General features: G+C 37.6%; 1 protein-coding gene and 1 long non-coding RNA gene across 2 annotated transcripts in view; one reads left to right on the top strand and one right to left on the bottom strand.

The window, feature by feature from the left end:
• Barc (RRM1_TatSF1_like and RRM2_TatSF1_like domain-containing protein barc) overlaps positions 1–18,702 on the top strand; it is a 107,679-nt gene that overhangs the window by 58,790 nt on the left and 30,187 nt on the right. The gene's annotated exons all lie outside the window — the stretch shown is intronic.
• LOC143207664 (uncharacterized) lies at positions 2,944–4,374 on the bottom strand. Its single transcript, XR_013008714.1, has 3 exons — positions 4,279–4,374; positions 3,541–3,837; positions 2,944–3,461 (listed from the first exon to the last, which is right to left on the bottom strand). It is a non-coding gene; the product is annotated as an uncharacterized LOC143207664 (long non-coding RNA).

Below are 18,702 nucleotides of genomic sequence, written 5' to 3'. Positions count from 1 at the left end.
ATTCGGCCTCGTCTATTTGTTTATAAACCTTTCTCTCATTTCCGAACATATGGTCCTCCATAGTCTCTATTTTTGTCTTACAGCAACGGTTGTGCGCTGTACAAACGAAAACGATTACCTACTACAAACAGTTTAACCGTAAGTTATTGCGTGCACGACGGGAACGTGGAGAACGGAAGAACAATGCATCAGAAGTAAAATATCCGGCGGGCGATGTCTCGGTACGCGAATAAATCAAATTTCATTCTTACGGGGTTCTCCATTGATAATCGCCTGCGCGAAGGTCACTCAACCCCGAGGCAATAATTTACGTTCTGCGAGAGACAGGCTAAAACTGTGCATACTTGCACGTATACGTACAGAAGACGGTAAACTTGGCCCGAGTGAATTTACACTGTACTACCATCGCGACACGCGTGAACGTGAAAGGATCCTTTCGGAGACAATCCTTTACGGTACTGTTTGGCATAGCCCGCAACTTACACGATTTTGCTATTTCCTCCAGTTGTCCGCGTGCGAGCTTGTATCGAGGCTTACCGGTACCTTTGCATTTTTCCTTGGAATCCTTCTTCCGCTTCGAGCTTTTTTCCTGCTTCTGTTTAGAGAAGCGATGCTTAGCACCGGTTTAAAAGGAAACGTGTTGTTTCCTGGATATACATATAATACATACAGTGGTCCACGAAAGCGTTCGAACGCCACGCAATGTATTTAGCCCGAAAAGTCGGAAAAAAGCTGATTTCAAAGTTTTGTGTCTGTCCGACATAGTTAAAGGTCTGAAGAATAAGACTTCAGTATTGTTTTTTTTATTTGTACACCCGTGAAGTACTCTACTTTTTATCGAGAATCAAGAGATTTCATACTTTGAAACGGCGTTCATTCATTAGCGATTTTCAAGTGATTCAGGGCAATTGTGTAAATTCTTGCATTGCACAAGCTTTACCTACTTGAAAAGCTTGTGCAATGCAAGAATTTACACAATTGCCCTGAATGAAGTACTCTGTATCAGAGTACTTTGGCACAGATTTAATTTCGTTATCGTCTAAATTAGTATGGTTATTAATATTTGAACATAATCAATCATTCTGTAAGTTTTTTTACAATTATGAAACTTCACTGACGATTTGATCATAGCATTGCGAAAAGAGAACTGTTTACAGTGCGCACTTCAGGAAAAGGGAAATGTTTCCCTGAGGTATACCGACCGAAACATTGATGTCGATGCGACGCGACGTATTGTGCTGTTATGTAGGTGACGGTCTTTCGCTAGACACGCGAAATAGTCCCAAGAAAGCAATTTATTCATTTTACCAAGAATAATAGTGGTGTGTTTGCCCAACCTACTCATGAAATTATTACCACAAAATTGTTCGTTGCATGAATGGAATTACCTGAAGAGCACATGACTTCTCTACGTTATTAATGCCTTAATCCTGGAATCCCGAATTGTCATATTGATTCATTCGAATGGATTATTAACATTCGAGCCTACTGCCCATTTAGCTTAGTCCATGATGCACAGCATCCGACGATGTTGCCTAGTCTTAAGCTTTCGTGTCGGATTCACTGAATACTGGCTTGTACAGGCTATGTCGTATTACGTGGAGATTGTGGGTATCTCATTCGCCGAATCATAGCCTATTTTCAGGTATCGATTGGGTTCATCATTCAGCATACTCGTTCATTAAACTCACGTTCTTATTACACCGTATTAATTACACCTGCAAACATGACCTATCGTACTACATATTAACTAATTGTAAACGCTGTTATCAAATTTAGTACGACTGACCACTGACCATCAAACTGCACGTTTGAATATAATTACGTTTGTAATATGATGCCCTTTGCTTGTTAATTATTATTGACTCCCACCTAACTCTACCACCCCTAATAACCCTGTTATTTATACAGATATAGAAAGTGCAGCGAAAGTTATCGTATTTGAAAGGTATCGCATCTCAAGGTCATATTTTTCGAGTACTCACGAACAGTAATGTTTTTTTATATGTGGTTGGAAACAATGATCGCGACCTCCACATTTTCTCAAACAAAGTTATTTATAATATATTTTTTAAGCACGCGCGAGTATTTTATATCAAATTAATTGCAAAATTCAGAGCTTTCCAATGATGTACAGTTCAAAAGGAATGGTCACTGAATGAGGTTACATATAATGATACAATAAAAGAATTAAGAAACAAAAGGTCGCGAGTTTAGTTGCCAATCTAATAGAATGATCTACCCTTTTGTATCGTGAATCGATGGAGCATCAAATTCTGCGTACAAATGTATTGACCTTTATATGTCCTAAATGTCCTTCGGTAATATCTCGTTCACTATTAGTTACACATAAAGCGTTCACATTGCCCCACTCGATTCCGGAATTGTTGCTCTAAAATGTTCCGATCGTGGATGTCTCGCCGCGGTACAACTAAGTGTCTGGGTAAACAAGAAAACTTTGCTCAGCCGGACGTTGTGTAGTCGATCGTCGTTCAATTTTCGCTCATTACTCGATTGTGATTGTCGTGGCTACCTGATCGAACATCACAAGGACTGTGCGTGCAGGACGCGTGTGCAAGCAAGTGCATGTAATTTAACGCGAAGCACCAATTGCCGTAATGCGAACGGCGACGGCGGAATGACCGCGGGAGGTGCGCTGGGTGGTCCGACCATGAGATCTAGGTCTTAGATCCATGGATCGGGACGAGTGCGCTGCTAAGAATTGCACACGCGGGACCCGGTTGCATCACGTACAGAAAATTGCTTGCACCTCGACGCGCGACGCCGCCTTTTAATTTCGCGCTCACCCGGATATATAAATTGAATGTTCCCATTCCCAGAATCTACCGGAAGTCGCAGTTTTTCTCGAAATCCTTGAAAGAAAGTGATTTCCTTACTTGCGGTTAATGCAGGAGGATGTAAAATACTTTGGAAAAACAAGATTAGGTAAACGAAACTAATTTAAATATTTATTTCATTAAATATATAAATGATATTAACAAAATGTTAAGCCAAAATATATCTACACATTTCGCAATTCGTGTACTAACGTGTCCCAAAATCTTAACTAATTTGGTTCAATTTCATGAAAATGTATTGTGATTAATACTTTTTGCTTCGCGCTGTAGTCAAAGCCACCAGATTAAGACTTGTCACCCCACTCTACCTTTCCCTTCTACGGCGCTGGTGCCCCACGCTTGAGAGGATAACTCTTTCCCCTCGATTCGCGTCACTTCCCCTAATCTGGCGACTCTGGTTGTAGGTACAATTGAATTCATCATTGTTTACACTTCAATAACAATGTATTCCGACCATTACTGAAGGAAATCTTTTGTTATTGCCACGCTTATATTAGCTTGCCGAGTTGTTGTATGCGTCAAATCTTGTAATCGAATTTTAAACCACCTCCCGATGAGCTAGAGACTTGGAATTTTAAACATAGCTCAGAACTGGATGACACACTGCAAGATTAAAAAACAAATTTTTAAAAAAACTGTGCGTCTAGGAGAAACAAATTTTAATATTAACCGTCATACTCGCCATGCTCGGTAGTACGTCATCACGTTCAGCGTTCCCCACTCTGCGCGCCAGCGCTTCCTACTCCACTACGCGTTCCCACTCCGACTCATCCCCACTCCACTGAACCACTTCGCACCGAAGTAGCTCAGTCAGTATGGTGTTTCGTTCATTCAGTTCCATTTCGGACAATTTCGGACTCCATCAAGAGACGTCGTCTCTCTAACTCATTCCCTCGTTCTTTCTCGCGTATTTCCATATCTTGCGTTTCTATATCTTACTATTCATACCAGTATTATCTAGCGTTCCATTTAAAAAAGACTAAAAAGTAGAAAATAAAAAAATATATTAAAAATAACTTTTTAAAAACCACGCTTATATTAAAATGCACTAAACAGGAGAAAATAATTTTCTAGACATTGGTGACCATAAATAAAAGCGTGGAGCGCCCACGACGATTACGTCAATATAGTTTAGCGCCCCACGCTTTTATTTATAGTCACCAATGTCTAGAAAAATTATTTTCTCCTTTTTAGACCATTTTAATATAAGCGTGGTTTTTAAAAAGTTTTTTTTAAATATATTTTTTTATTTTATGTTGCTCTTAGAAAATTCATTGTCCATGGAACGTCGCAGTCTAGTCATTCGTCTCGTTTACCCAATTAAGATTTAATTAGGAAAATATCATTTTGCTCGTTACGAAACTGCTAAAGGATCACTTATAAATATTTAGAGAGCTTTCTATTACCTTCTACCACTTACATAGTTCAACTTACAACTTGTTCACAACGAAAAAAAGTTGTTAGAAACTAATGTTTATCGTAGTGTCACATTCTACGCCTTGTAAGAAGAGCTCATTACTTTGCTACGCAGCAAATACTGCTTGCACCGGTGAGGCTTTCTTAGAAATAATATTACTTCCAGCAACAGTAGCCCAGTTGAACGTTGACGAGCAGTAATAGCAAAAACGGGTCAATCCTTGCGGCTGGTTCTATACAGGTTTTCGATGTTTATGCTCGCAAATAAAAATAGTATGTACGGTCGATACTCTCGGAACGTCTGCATGTTGATCGTTAACCTATAAATGTCGGGGCTCCAATCTTAACATAATAATAGCGATCGAATAACAGACTGTTCCATAAATTTGGAAACGTCTTCCGCGATTACATCGGTGCAATATCCTGGATTTGTCTTTTGTCAAATTATGATCCCTCTGCTGAAAATTCTCTCCTTCGAGATCAAAATTAAGTTTCGACTAATCTTTCTTGGATTTAAGCCATAGAAGTGTACAATGTTTTAGTAATGGCGACAATTCTATTTATGTGATAAAATTCTTCTGTAAATTTCAATTTGTAATATTTCAGTTCTCCAAGCTCGTTGCTTGCTCAATCTACCCCTGATTGTGAGAGCTTGAGAATTGGCACAGCATAGAAAAATGCCACGAGCATATTCTCATTGGCCAAACGGTTACACACATTTTAGGGATGGACAGTTCCAAACTGTCCATGTACCTACTGTGCCAACTCTTGAGCTTCCAAATATCGATTCAATAGTCTACATCAGATTAGTGTCACCATGTATATGTCTTCTCATTGGCTGGCTTATTAGAGACCTAGTATTAAATACTCTGACGCAGGTTCCATCAGTGTTTCACTCAGCCTCAGCGGTGTCCTAGTCTCGATAATGTCCTGCCTTTAGTCTACATCAGTTTAATATTATTAATATTTCACCCTGCTCATCAACTAACTCGTTAGAGATCGCATATTTATAAGCCCCTCGTGCAGGCTCCATCGGTGCTAGATTCGTAATAGCTCCAGTGGTGTCCTGACCTCAATAGTCACTACTTTTGGTATTGAGTACCTAGTTTTAATGGTTCACCAGATCTATCTAAGGCCTATCTGAACAGTTTGGTATAATACTATTAATGTTCCACTATTCTTATTGATTGGCTTGTTAGACACCAAGTATCTTTGGTACAGGTCCCATGAAAGTGTTAAACTGAAGCACTCATAATCTATGTCTACGTCAGCACAGTATTACCTATATTCCTCTCATCTCATCGACTCACTACATCGCACTTCCACAGTGCTCCACTTCCAGCAATAATTCCTTCGTTTCATTATTAAACGCTTCAATTTCATAGTAGACTAGACGTAGACAGAAATTGTCCTTGCAGCGCCGCCCTGACTATACTGAAATTAAGAACAACGACGCCACGCCTCCTCAGTGTGTTCTAGACAGAGAGAACAAGACAGTCTTTCATTTCTAGTTTTTCATCTCTTTCTTTGACGTCATTTTCCCGAAAGCAGTGCCCTCGGGGGCAATCCAGAGCGTTTATTGTTCATGCCCCAGACCAACACAATACCACCAATTCCTCCTCTCTTCTCATTCTCTGACTCTCTAGAAGCCTTGTTCCACTCAATCTTTGACCCAGACTCCATCGATACTAGGCTCCTGGGACCGGGTCGAGGCTTGCTGGTCCTCCAGCCCCAATGATCTCTTCTTTACGTCATGGGACATTAATGTTCCTTAATCTAGATTAGCTCGGGTCTGCTATTACTGCTTTCTTATCAATGAGTTGCTCGCTAGAGACTTTGTATTGTCCAAATTTTAACAAGCACGCTATCGGCGATATACTGTAGGCACGTGGCATTGCAAATAAAGTTATAGCATGGTCGATGCCAAGTAGACTGTATATAGGGTGGTTCAACATTTAATCCTCGCGATTCTGTAGGCACTTCTGATGGTCGAAAAATGTTTTGCACAAAATGTAATCGGTTTTCAATGATCTACAAATTGCAACATTAGGTATTTTTCAATATAGACCCACATAAAAAGGTTGTGAAAAACAACGTTTAGTATTTCCTCTACAATTCCGACCAAATGCAATTTTTCCAAAATTCCTGCTACGCGTCACATAGCTAATTGCTCTAACTTCTAAAGAAAGAATCCAAGTCGCACAGACCAATATTAAAAAGGTTATCGTTTTTTCAAAAGTGTCCAATATTGCGGCTGACATTCATTGCTGTAATTACAGTAGGTTAAATAAATAAATAAACTCAGATACCTGTTAGCTAACCATGCATAGCGCACCACGTATTCCAAGCTACAAATAGAAATGGCTAATACTGTCGAGCAGTGGATAATTTATGCAAATTTACATTTCAGAAAGTGACCCGAAGCAGTGGTAATTAAGGTGAAATGTATTTCATTTATTAAGACGTCAATTAGGCAGATAAACTACGTATGAATATCATTGCACTTTATTAAAATCGTGCTCCTGGTTAGATTTGCACGTGCGCGATGACCCAGATTTCATCGCATTCGCAAATATTATAAATTGAATAGTCTACATAAATACATATACAGTGTATATTATACACACACTTATTGCATCTGATCTTCAGGCATGATGTGACATTAATGAAAGACAAGACAATTCAATTAGCTGTAAATCAATTTATTAAAATGTGAATCCTATTCTTCGAAATTAACTTCTCTTCGTTATTTCTTATTTAATTTTTGTTTTAATAGTGAGACGTTGGCTGCATTAATGTATAGGGACCAGAATTAAATTAAATGTTCTACACTATTCTACAGTGTCGAAATAAATCCACAAATTCCGCAATCTAGTGACCGCATATTATTAATCGTGATTTTTGCATATTATTTCTTCTATCGAAATCAATACGCGAAACCGTGTTCCTTTTTCAAGCATGACGTTCCACAAGTCAACTAACTTGGCCCCTGAATCGCCGTGTTGTCGTCATTTGCGTAATTACAAAAACTTCAGTATTTGACGAGTGGCATCACGGGTCTAGTAGACCATCGTTTAACTGCAAATAAACCAATTGCAGCAGACCGTGTTGGTAGAAATGGTTGCAAAATATTTGCTATCAACGCATCGGGACAATTGCCTTCCTCTTCCCGTGCCATGCGTCAACGAGTTCCTGAAGAGCAGAGGAAACATGAACCAGAATCTTCGAAGAAAAATGACTCGTTTCTGGCAATTGTAACTCTACCTCGAGTTTGATCGAGTAATTTCAAACACCATAAATTTGCACTGCAAAGTATGTAGGGTGTTCACGCTAACAATAGCCAATGATTTTCTTGCAGATAGTAAATATTAGAAAAATACTTTTTAGAAATGAAGGTGACTTTCAAGTTTTTTTACATCGAATGCCAAGTATTTTTTTTATATCATATGAAAGCGTATGCCAAAACGAATTCATTCGTATACGACATAATGACCTTCAAGGTCAGAGCTGGCTGGTGCTAGCATGAACACCCTGTACACGTGCTCGCGGAATTACGGTTCTGGGTTTCTTTCCATCCGACAAACTGTAAAATTGTTCTATAAAAAAAGTTCTAAAACGATCTATAAACGCGTGCGAAATTTCTGGCAAAAATATAGTATAACAAAGTATTTTTAAAACACTGACTTCATGGTAGTAATGATCATTTTACTGGAGATTCGAGTTCGTGTACACAAGCCACTTGATTTGCCTTTTTTGCTCGTTCAGTTATAACTGCGTGAGACTGGACATTAATTAAACTACGATTTTTAATTGGTGAAAAGCGATGACATGTATTTAATTACCAATCACGAGTCGCGACCTAGTGTATTTTTATAACATTTGGTAGTGATCACTGGACTGCACATTTTATGCATTTATGGCAAATTGAACACGTGATATTTGAAACAATATTATTGCAATTATTGTCACTTCAGGCAGATCGTTTTTATTTTACGTAAAATCTAACGATAACTAATGACTGCGGATTTATGTGCAAAATAAAAATTGTCTGCATTCATTACAACATACAAGAGCTACATATACATTGTTTTCTTTGTTTAATTATTTAAATAGATTCAATATAATAAAACAGTATTTTTATATTGTTGGAATAGTCTCACTATTTTAATTTTGATCCACTAATTTTTGTCGTAAATAAATAAAATCCGCAGTCTACTGACGACCATTACTGAATTTAATTTACGATGTTGGGGAATCTAGGGGAAAAGTTACCCTCTCTTTTTCAGTACCAGATTAGTCACGTGACCAGGTGGTGGCGGAAGCGTGGGGCGATAGCGTCGCGGAAGGGGAAGATAGAGTGGGGACACAAGTCTTAATCTGGCGACTCTGTTTCTTAGAGATGGTCGGTGAGACGCGAGTACAAAATTTCCGCGTGACAGAACCAATCAGCCGGCATTGGAAACGAAAAGCAAAAGACTTGGTAATGAGTCTACATTTCGTTCGCTGTTCCACATTTTTCTAAAAGTAACAATCGATTTCCTGTTCACTTTTGCTGCACGGCGCATTGCGCTTCACGCGGATGAATTAAATAAATTGCACGTAACAATGCCGCGAGCTACGATGTTCTACAATGGTCGACGATGTTCACTCGACGTATTACCACCGTGAAACTTAACACGTTTCTCATGATTTGCGTACAATGCCGGACAATTTGAGCAACGTAACGCCGCGTATAATAATGGTGATTTATTTGAATCCAATGGGGAACCAGGTGAATTCGGTGGATCCGATTTGTTATTAATGTTGTTGTTATTATTATTACTGTTATTTGTGGTTTATTGAGGGAAAACTAGACGTGTGTCACAATACGAAATGTATGCAAACTTGCACAAAGGTGAGGCACAGCCAAGGGCAGTTTAAAACCTGAACTGGAAATACGTATTAACGTTGGACTAAGAACACGACTAAATTGCATTAACATATAATAATAGAGGTGGATAGTGGAAACTTAAGCAACATTCATGAATAGACTGCGGATTTGTATTTAAAATAAAATGTTTTTGCATTAATTGCATGAGACAGGAATTCCATAGAAACTTATTTCTCCCTTTAATAATTGCAATAAGTTAAAAATGATGCAATATTAAATTCTTTAAGTGTTTTCACTGTTTCGTGTTTCAATTACTCATTTTTGTCATAAATACTGAAAATCCATGGTTTATCTACGAGTAAATTGTGTATATTTATACATTTATAGCTGATTAAAATCTTCAGAGAGAATTCAAGAGAGTGTAAATTATTATTTATAAAATCAAATGCGATATATTCACTATGCTAAAATTGCTAGCCAACATTGTTTGCTATCATTATTGTTTACTAAAAATAGGAAAGATCATCACATTTCCAAAATTAGCTAAGACAAGTGATACTAAAACTTTCAGAAAATTTTATTGAATACATACACTTACATTAAAACTGGATACTACTGGTAGTAACAATTATTCAATTATTATACGAAATGTAACCTGTAAAGAGCTGCATTGAAATTAGTACAATTTCACTCGTAAGACACCATGAATGTCAACACTTATTTTCAATGTTGGATACAGAGAAAAATAAATCAAAGTTTATGCAGTATTTGAAAAACATCCATTTGTATACGCCAGACGTCAAATAAAAGCTCGAGATTTACAACTTCCAGCGAGCTTGTGCTGCATCTGCGTTCGCTACTGCAATGCTTTCCTACATTGACTTTCGTCGTTGGTGGTAGAGAATATGTATAATGCCAATCGACGCAACGGAAACGCGACATTCAGTGGTAGCGGAAAGCTACGAGTTTTCTGACGTTCTGCAAACGGTGACGTGGCGTTTTCGTGACATGACACGACGAAGTACTCAAATACTGCATTTTTTATATCGCGGTGCTCACTCAGTGTCGTCAACTGACACCGAAAAATTTCACTCCTGTAATCCTCGCGATAAACCACGTGCGGCTGGAAATTGAAGAGCTGACTTGTTGACAAGCGACTACTACATGCAACATGCTACTATTTTTTTCCCACCTCCAATCCTTTAATATTCATAAACGAGAAATCTCTCAGAATATTGTGTATTGGACGATTTGTTAATATTATTAATAGACTGCGGATCTGTATGCCAAATAAACATTGTCTGCATCGATTGTAAGAAATAGAAACTAAATTGAATGTCATTTCTTCCTTTAATGATTTTAATAGAGGTGAAATCATATATTGACACCCTTAATTTTTAAAGTTTTTCAACAATTTTGAATTTCATCTATTCAATTTTGCTATAAATGCATAAAGATTCGCTGTCTAATTATATTCAACTTTCAGTTTTCATACAAATTGACAGTTTTATGCGCTAATTTATAAAAAGGAAAATAATATGTATATATTAATATAAATATATATTGTTAAGGTGTATTAATTTTTATTATGTTTCGTGTAAATGTGTATTTAGCACAGAAGTTGATCTGAGTACCAAATGCTATTTTATATACATATCTGAAAATTATAAACATAAATATAACTATACATGCATTAACATACGCAAAATTGTATTGTATTCTAATCAAACAGATTGTTATATTCGGAGAAAAGTCAATCTACATTAATAATTTATATACACTTATTTATACATACATATACAATATATATTGTATGTATACAATAGTTACAACATACAATACAATAGCTACATCTCATTAAATAGCACCATCGATTTACGAAAAACCCATCAAAGCTTTTGCAGCCGCAAACGCAACGTGACTAATTAGAATAATGAAATATACGGTTTTGCAAGACACTACATTGAACGTCTGCGACTTAGGTTTGAGCAATATCGGACAACAGTAAAAAATCATACTGCGTCATAAATGAGACGTTATTACCATACATTGTCATTAATATCAGAGAAAATGATGTGGCAAGAATGTTGCACAAACGATAATTATCATCTTATGCATAACTTACGTGTTAGACTTCGGGTGGCTATGAAACTATTATTGTTCTCCCCCCATAGATATTGCAGCTGATCTGATAGATGCGAAGGAAGTCTTTTTATGAATATTTGCACACAAAAATATCGTATAGTTTATGGAGAAATGGCGGCCAGCCGGCGGGACAGTAAATCTCAATATGTATGTCACGTAGGAAATGTTATTAATAGACTGCGGATTTTATGCATTTGTGACAGAAATGAATAGGTGCAATTTAAAACAGTGGAAAGATTAAAAGGGTTTAAGAGTACATCTACATATATTACTTTCAATATATTAAACTTATTAATGACAGAAATAAATTTTTATTTTATATACAGACCATATTCTATAGAATCTAGGAAAGACATACCAATTCAATGATAAAACTTTTTTGTTTCCAATCTTTATGAAACTTTTACAGACATATTCGTGATATTTTTCTGGTCGAGGTGACACCAAGCACGACACAATTTTGACGACACAAGTGGCATCATGTTCGATGTCAATGTAATCAGAAAAATGTGACAAATACGTGATAAGAATTTCACAAAAAAATACTTGAAAACAAACAAGTTTTGCGATTGGATTGATATTGCCTCGCCGTTATACCTAAATCCCGTATCACGTTACACTTCTCCACAATCGATCCTCTGGGCCCCTCGAAGAGTATACATCGAGGCGTTGCTGCAGTCATTCCCGGCGCACTACCGTCCTCAAAACAATGGGGGCACAAGGGGTTAAGGAGACTTCTGTTCGCGATACTCCCACGCCGTCTGCGCAGTAACAGCGTAAAAAAAAGAGTCACTATGACGGCGTACGTGTTAAATCGCAGCGAATGGGACGCGCGTTCTTCTCGGGCGGCAGCTCTTCAGCTGCCTAGCATGCACGTCCTGTAGAAAGCCGAGGATATATGCTCCGTCATCCTTCAAAAACATGTCAAGTCGGGAAAATTGATGTCCGACATTTCGCATCCTTTCGTTGTAACGCATCAACCCCAAGCGGCATAAATCTCCGGGGTTCTTGGGAACGGGAGAACACTGTTCGCGACATACCATTTTTGGTTGTCGCGCGCCAGGAACCCTAAAAATAGGGTCTTGGCTACTTTTACGCATTGGCTGGTGTGCGAAGGCACCAGCACCTAGTCTGGCTACCGATAATACTAGTCTCAAAATGCTTGTAGGTAAAAGACTGCCGTAAATATTGAAATACCGTATAAGTTGGGACAGTGCTTTTTTCCACATTAACGCACTGGAAATACCAATGTCATGGTTGGCAATTTTATTTCTGTTTATTAACAAACGTTTCGTGATTATTAGAAGCAACAAGTCGTGTTCAGTGTAGCTATGCCAAAAGCAAAGGCTAAAAATATGTTCTAAATAGTTGTATTGTATATTTATTATTTTTCAACCCTGATTGCTTAAATATATATCTAATTTGTTGGTAATATAATGTAGTTTAAATGTGCAAAAAGAAGTGTGCACTTATCGCTATGTAAATCTGTTTTGTTTTTTGCATTTCGAAATGGCGTTTTTCGTAAAGGTTGGGAACTCGTGCCAGGTGAGGGGAGAGAGCACGAATTGAGGGGAAGGAGTTACCCTCTCTCTCTGCCAGTAGACCGGACATGCGCGTCACGTGACCGGGCCGCGGTGGAAGCGTGGGGAACAGCATCGTAGAAGGGGAAAGTAGAGTGGGGGCACGAGTCTTAATCTGCCGACTATGGTTAGGGAAACTGCCCCTACCCGCGCGAAACGTGTCGTGGGCGTCGCGTGCGATACGCAGTCTTGGTTTACGTGCACCACGGTTGAAAACGACTGAAAATGGAATGGCGAACGGCTGTGGGAAACAAAAAGGTTCGAATCTGCCACCAGAAAACGGATAGACAGCGCATCCTGTCTGATGCGCGCGTGGGTTCATTCAGCGAGGCGAGCCACCGCGATTTTTACCTGTCGACGCGACGGCCGCCGATATTATATCCCGCAGTCGTACGTCATCGTGTGGGTGGAAATATGACGATAAACTGGTGGGTGGGTCCGGCTCGAACTATGTTTTGTTATACCATGACCTCGTTTTTTTAGTCCCTCCCCGGCTGATGGGATGCTGGGTGATACTGATACACCACCGGGGATACGTAATTCGGCGCGACGTCATCGAGCTGTGAACTGCTTCCGCGGTATCACGTACGCGTCATTTGTTCGATTACGTATGGAAGCGTCGATGGTCAACGATAGTGATAGGAAATGCGACTACATTAGTGGGCAAGGTTATAAGGTTCGAACTGAACGGGGAAACACGAATGTTTGGATAATAGAACTGGTACAGCTGAGTCGGAAAGTAAGTTAACGATTGGTGATGAAATGAAAATGAATGAAAATATCCTCGTTGATGTTTTGTACAATAAACAGTGTTGCGTATGGATCGCCTTTGAACTATTTATTTCTGAAACCTGTTCGAATCATTGAAAATACAAATATACAGGTTCGGTTAATCAAGGCAGAGTCGCTAGATTAAGATTTGCGTCCCTACTGTACCTCTCCCTTCTACGACGCTGTCCCCCCATCCTTCCGTCCAATCACGTGACGCGTTCCGTCTGTATCATGCATGTGTCACAAGGTCACGTAACTAATCCTGTACTGGTGGAGAGAGGGTAACTTTTTCCCCTCAATCCGAGTAAATTCCCCTCATCTGGCAACTCTGAATCAGTGTCGCCAGATCGAGGAAATCGAGGGGAATACAGTTTACCCCCTCTCTGATAACCAGATTAATACGTGACCAGTCTACGGTTTTAGTGGGGGATGTTAGAGCATGCTCATGGTGCTGGAATGGGACAGTGGTTGATTCAGTAGTTTTGGTCGATTCTGGCGACACTGCTCTGAATCGAGGTTCTACGGTATCGTGAACATACGAACTACGATATAAAGTGTACAATTCTTATATCGAAATAGAAATGGCGCAATTGACCAGAAATTTCCTCCTGTCGAGTAATACCCATTTTAATGGCTTCTTCGTGCACGAAGCATTTACTCATTTTTATGTCTGCACTTTCTGTGTCACACGCAATCGAGGTCAACAATTTGCATTAATGGAATCGATGGGATCGATCTATCTTCAGGCCACTTATCTTCCTTGTATGATCGAATTCAATAAGCGATCAATTGTTCAAGTGAATTACTACTTGGTCGTAATCAGATAGTGCATTCCAGGCATTGTTTCATATTGAATTGAAGGTCACTAGAAAGTGTAACCGACGCCACTAACTAATATCTCGTTTGCGTATAAAACTAACCATTATCATACTTCTAATGCCAGGTTGTTAACGTTTCACATCGATATACACACTAGTAATTTTGTTACACACAATAAGAAGAAAAATTGTAAACCTTGAGAAAGCGTTTGCAATTTGCATTTTAATTTTTGTTACAGGTACAATAATCTTTTGTATTCTACCGCAATTTTCAAAAAACTCTGTACACACAGTGAATCAAAACATTGTCCAAACACTGAATATTCTACACTCGAGAAATCGTCGATATTTAAATTATGATAATTTTGTTTAAAAATATAGTACAATTATAATTCTGGTCTCATTTTAATACTTGAGTCTTCTACTTTTACCATTCATCATTAATTTTTGCCTAAGATAATTTTACATGTGGTGACAAGTACTTAGGCATAGGGTGCCATACTTCATAAAATATTTTCGATCATCCTGCTAATCACAAAGTAATCTAAGTCGCTTTCCGTGGTTCACCCTGTATATGTATTTATACATGTATTGTGTCGGAATTAATTATCAATGACTCATTCGTCAGCTTGAATGAATTTTTTTCGTACAGTCCGTCGAGGTTTACATACAAGTTGAGGGAACACTTTCTAGGTCATCGTTACAACAGAGACTTACTTGGTAGGGTGACGTCATTGTTCCTGCTGGCGCCAATAAATCTGCATATTTAGTCATTGAATGACATTAGTCGTTTGTATACTGTGCCTTTAGAATTGATTACGTCGACTTATGACATTTTGAAAATAACTGATGTTTCAGGAATTAGTAGTTGGGTGACGTTGAACACAAGTATAAAATAATGAATTATTTATATATTTGAATCTTCACACTGAAACGAATATAATTCTTGAAATATTTTATCTATTATCACGGTTTATCAGAATTGAGATTGGTCATACCGTAGATCTATTCACGTTTAGTATCTTAATCTCAGTGAAATCCCAAGTATTATTAAACAGGAGAGAATAGAACAGTGTTAAGAAAACATTTTGAGCGACCGAAATTATTATTGTTGCAGGGAAGTTTCAACATGAAAATACAGTAGAAGTTTAACGTTCTACTTATGACATCATTATTTGCATAGTTCTCTATTTACATTGAAGAGAATGTCTATTAATACGTACTTAAACACGTAGTAATACGTACTAAAACAAAAAACAGGTTAAAGTTTCATTTCAATAAATGGTCATATCGTGACACCCTTTTCATAGCACAGCATACGTATAAGAACGTATGCATTCATTTTGCAAATAGAGGTCCTAAAAGTCCAGGCTCATTAAAAAGTAATTGAAAGCATTCAGAAAATGACTTTGTAGTTAAATCTTGTATGGAAACCAAGATGTATAAGGGCAATTCATAAAAAAGCTTTTGAGGTTTCGTATTTTATCTCGTTCTACAAAGTACAGTTCTTTTTAAGTATTCTGCACGTGTGGGAAATATGAAAAAAGTATGTGTTACAAATTACTTTTTATGAAGACAGTGCTAATACTGAATAGGTCAGATTTATCGTTATCTTTTCGTATTAAAATACCTTTCCATTTTCTTTCGTACATCTCCTGTGTTATTACTTGTACAATTGACTATACATATACAAAATCGTTTTTAGTCTTCGTTCATTAAAAGATTAATTAACAAGGTCTGCTTGGTAAAATATTGCATATGTTTAAGCAAAGTAGGTATCCAAAAAAACTATCTGTTTTTATACTTAATAACTTATTTTTCTTCACGCTTGATAGATATTATTATTTTTTCCTATCCGTGTGTCTTCAAATAGCAAAAATAATAAATATTCAGTTATTAAAAGTTATTACTAGACTGCGGATCTTTATGCATTTATAGCAAAATTGAGTAGATGAAATTGAAAATTGTTGGAAAACTTTAAAAGTTGAAAATATCAATATGATTTCTCCTCTATTAAAATCATTGAGGGAAGTCATAACATTTAATTTGATTTCTACTTCTTGAAATCGATGCAGACAATTTTTATTTTGCATAATGATCCGCAGCCTAGTTATCACAAATGTAAATCTTCGGGATGACTTCGAGTGGACAGAATTAAAAGGTTCTCAGAATTAAAAATTCTCTTTTAATAGTGCAGGATCATCGCATCACCGTACGTTAATTGAATGATATCCACGTTCCCATCCAAGAATTTGGCTTCGCTGTTAGCGATCGTTATCCGTCAGGGAGCTTCGTGTGCTCTCCGAACATGAGCGGCCTGTCCTCGTTCATTGGCCAGCGACGTTATCTATTCCTTATTCCCGGCACGTCGTTTGTATGACTCTTTCCGCGATGAGCGGACTCGCCAAAAAACCATGGAAATCGTGCCGAACAAGATTCCGTGGAACTGTATTTGCACGGCGACTGGTCGTCAATTGTGAAAGTTTAGTTGTTTGTCGGCGCGCACGGGGAAGAACACGGGGTGCATCAAAAGTCCATCAACGTTTTGCCGGTTTACAGATTTCCGAACAGTCGCTATTGCTAAATTCATTAAACTTTTACGGAGGCAAATTTGCATAACCATTGGCTTTGGTCAACCAATGTTGTTCACGTTACAATGTTTAAAGGAAAACAACGCTTCATAAATTACAAATCTATGACGTTCAGTTTATTCGCAAACATACTGTCAATTTTCATTATGTTGATGTGTTTATATTCATTCCTGTGTTAGGTTATTGCTTATAAAATGTCTGACTTTAGAATGCAGATGTTAGACAGCGTTCCGATGATCAAATGTTAGTACAGGTTTATTACGCAGGGTATAAAAATGTTATAGTTCCTTGAATGAGATGATTCCTTCCAAGGAAGTACAACATTTTTGGGACATCCAGTATATGTATAGAGACATTACTGTACACATTATTATTATGTTTATTATAAACGGACCGTAGTTCTTTTGCACAAATGTTTACGATAGAATAAAAAAGAATTAACGTAAATTAATTACGAGGGGACATGCAGAAAAACTGTTGAAATACAGATATGGTATCATCAGATAATCGTGCGTAATTTTCTTTTGAATGTATATAACGACCCATTTAAAAAATCAATACTGTTATATGTATACATATAGTGTTAGAGTTTGCAATAATGCGATTTATAGGATTTATTAATCCATATGTGGATTTGATTTAAGTGTTTGAAATCCTGCTCTAGATCTCAAAACACGTTCAGGTACATAGAAATTGATTTGCATAAGGAGAGAAGGACAATCAATATTATTGTTAATCAAATTAAGAATAAAGCTCTGGTCGGATACTATTCTTCGAGCTGACAATGTTTCCAGGTTGACTGTGTTTAATATTGTAGAGTAATCATGATTAAAGATTGACATAAGATTATTTATCTTATATTATACATATAAACGAAACCTGAGAAATTGATACTGCACTCTCTCGAGCATGATTTCGTAATTAAAGCTTTTCGGAGACCATATAATTGAAGCAAAAGCATATAATTGAAGTAAAATAATTATTTTACTGCAATACGTTAGTCTGTCATATTTATTTGCAAAACTGTTTAACAAATGCACAAATGCCATTTTACTGATGCAATGTATTAGAGAAATAACACATGCTTCATTAACAGGTTTAGCCATTCTTGTCTCAAAACTAATTTAATGTCTTCACATGATGTCATAGTGATTTCTATTGCAATATTTGCCACGCAAATTCTAGATGAAATATCATCTTGATAAAGGTTTTGAACAATCCTAGTAATTTTCTAGCAACATTGCATGTTTCACCTTTCGTAAGTGTCGTAATACTGTTGAGTGGCAACGTATACAGGTGCGCACATACGTATCTGTGTCTGTCGCGAATAAATCAGCCGAAGCTTTATCGCCTACTCTGCGGACACGTATCGAGATATCGAACTACCACCTGATGAGGTTCGTTCGTTCGTCTTCGATATCTCACTTCGATGCGCTGGAAAAAGTTTGAACGTGATCTTCAAGTTATTTCCTGACTGGCTATATGTATATATGGGGCAGAAGAGAACGCGTGATGCACATACGTTTCGATCAAAATACCATGGGGTAACGCGAAGATTCGAAATATTACAGAATCACGAGTAAAAAGAACTCCAAGAACATTCTTAGAAATGCCACAATTTCTAAAAATGTCACAGATATGTTAATGACAGTT

This window comes from Lasioglossum baleicum, chromosome 4 (assembly GCF_051020765.1).
Source record: "Lasioglossum baleicum chromosome 4, iyLasBale1, whole genome shotgun sequence".
NCBI classification, from domain to species: Eukaryota; Metazoa; Arthropoda; class Insecta; order Hymenoptera; family Halictidae; genus Lasioglossum; species Lasioglossum baleicum.
The sequence above is the reverse complement of the archived record's forward strand: the minus strand, read 5'-3'. Positions and strand labels throughout refer to the sequence as shown.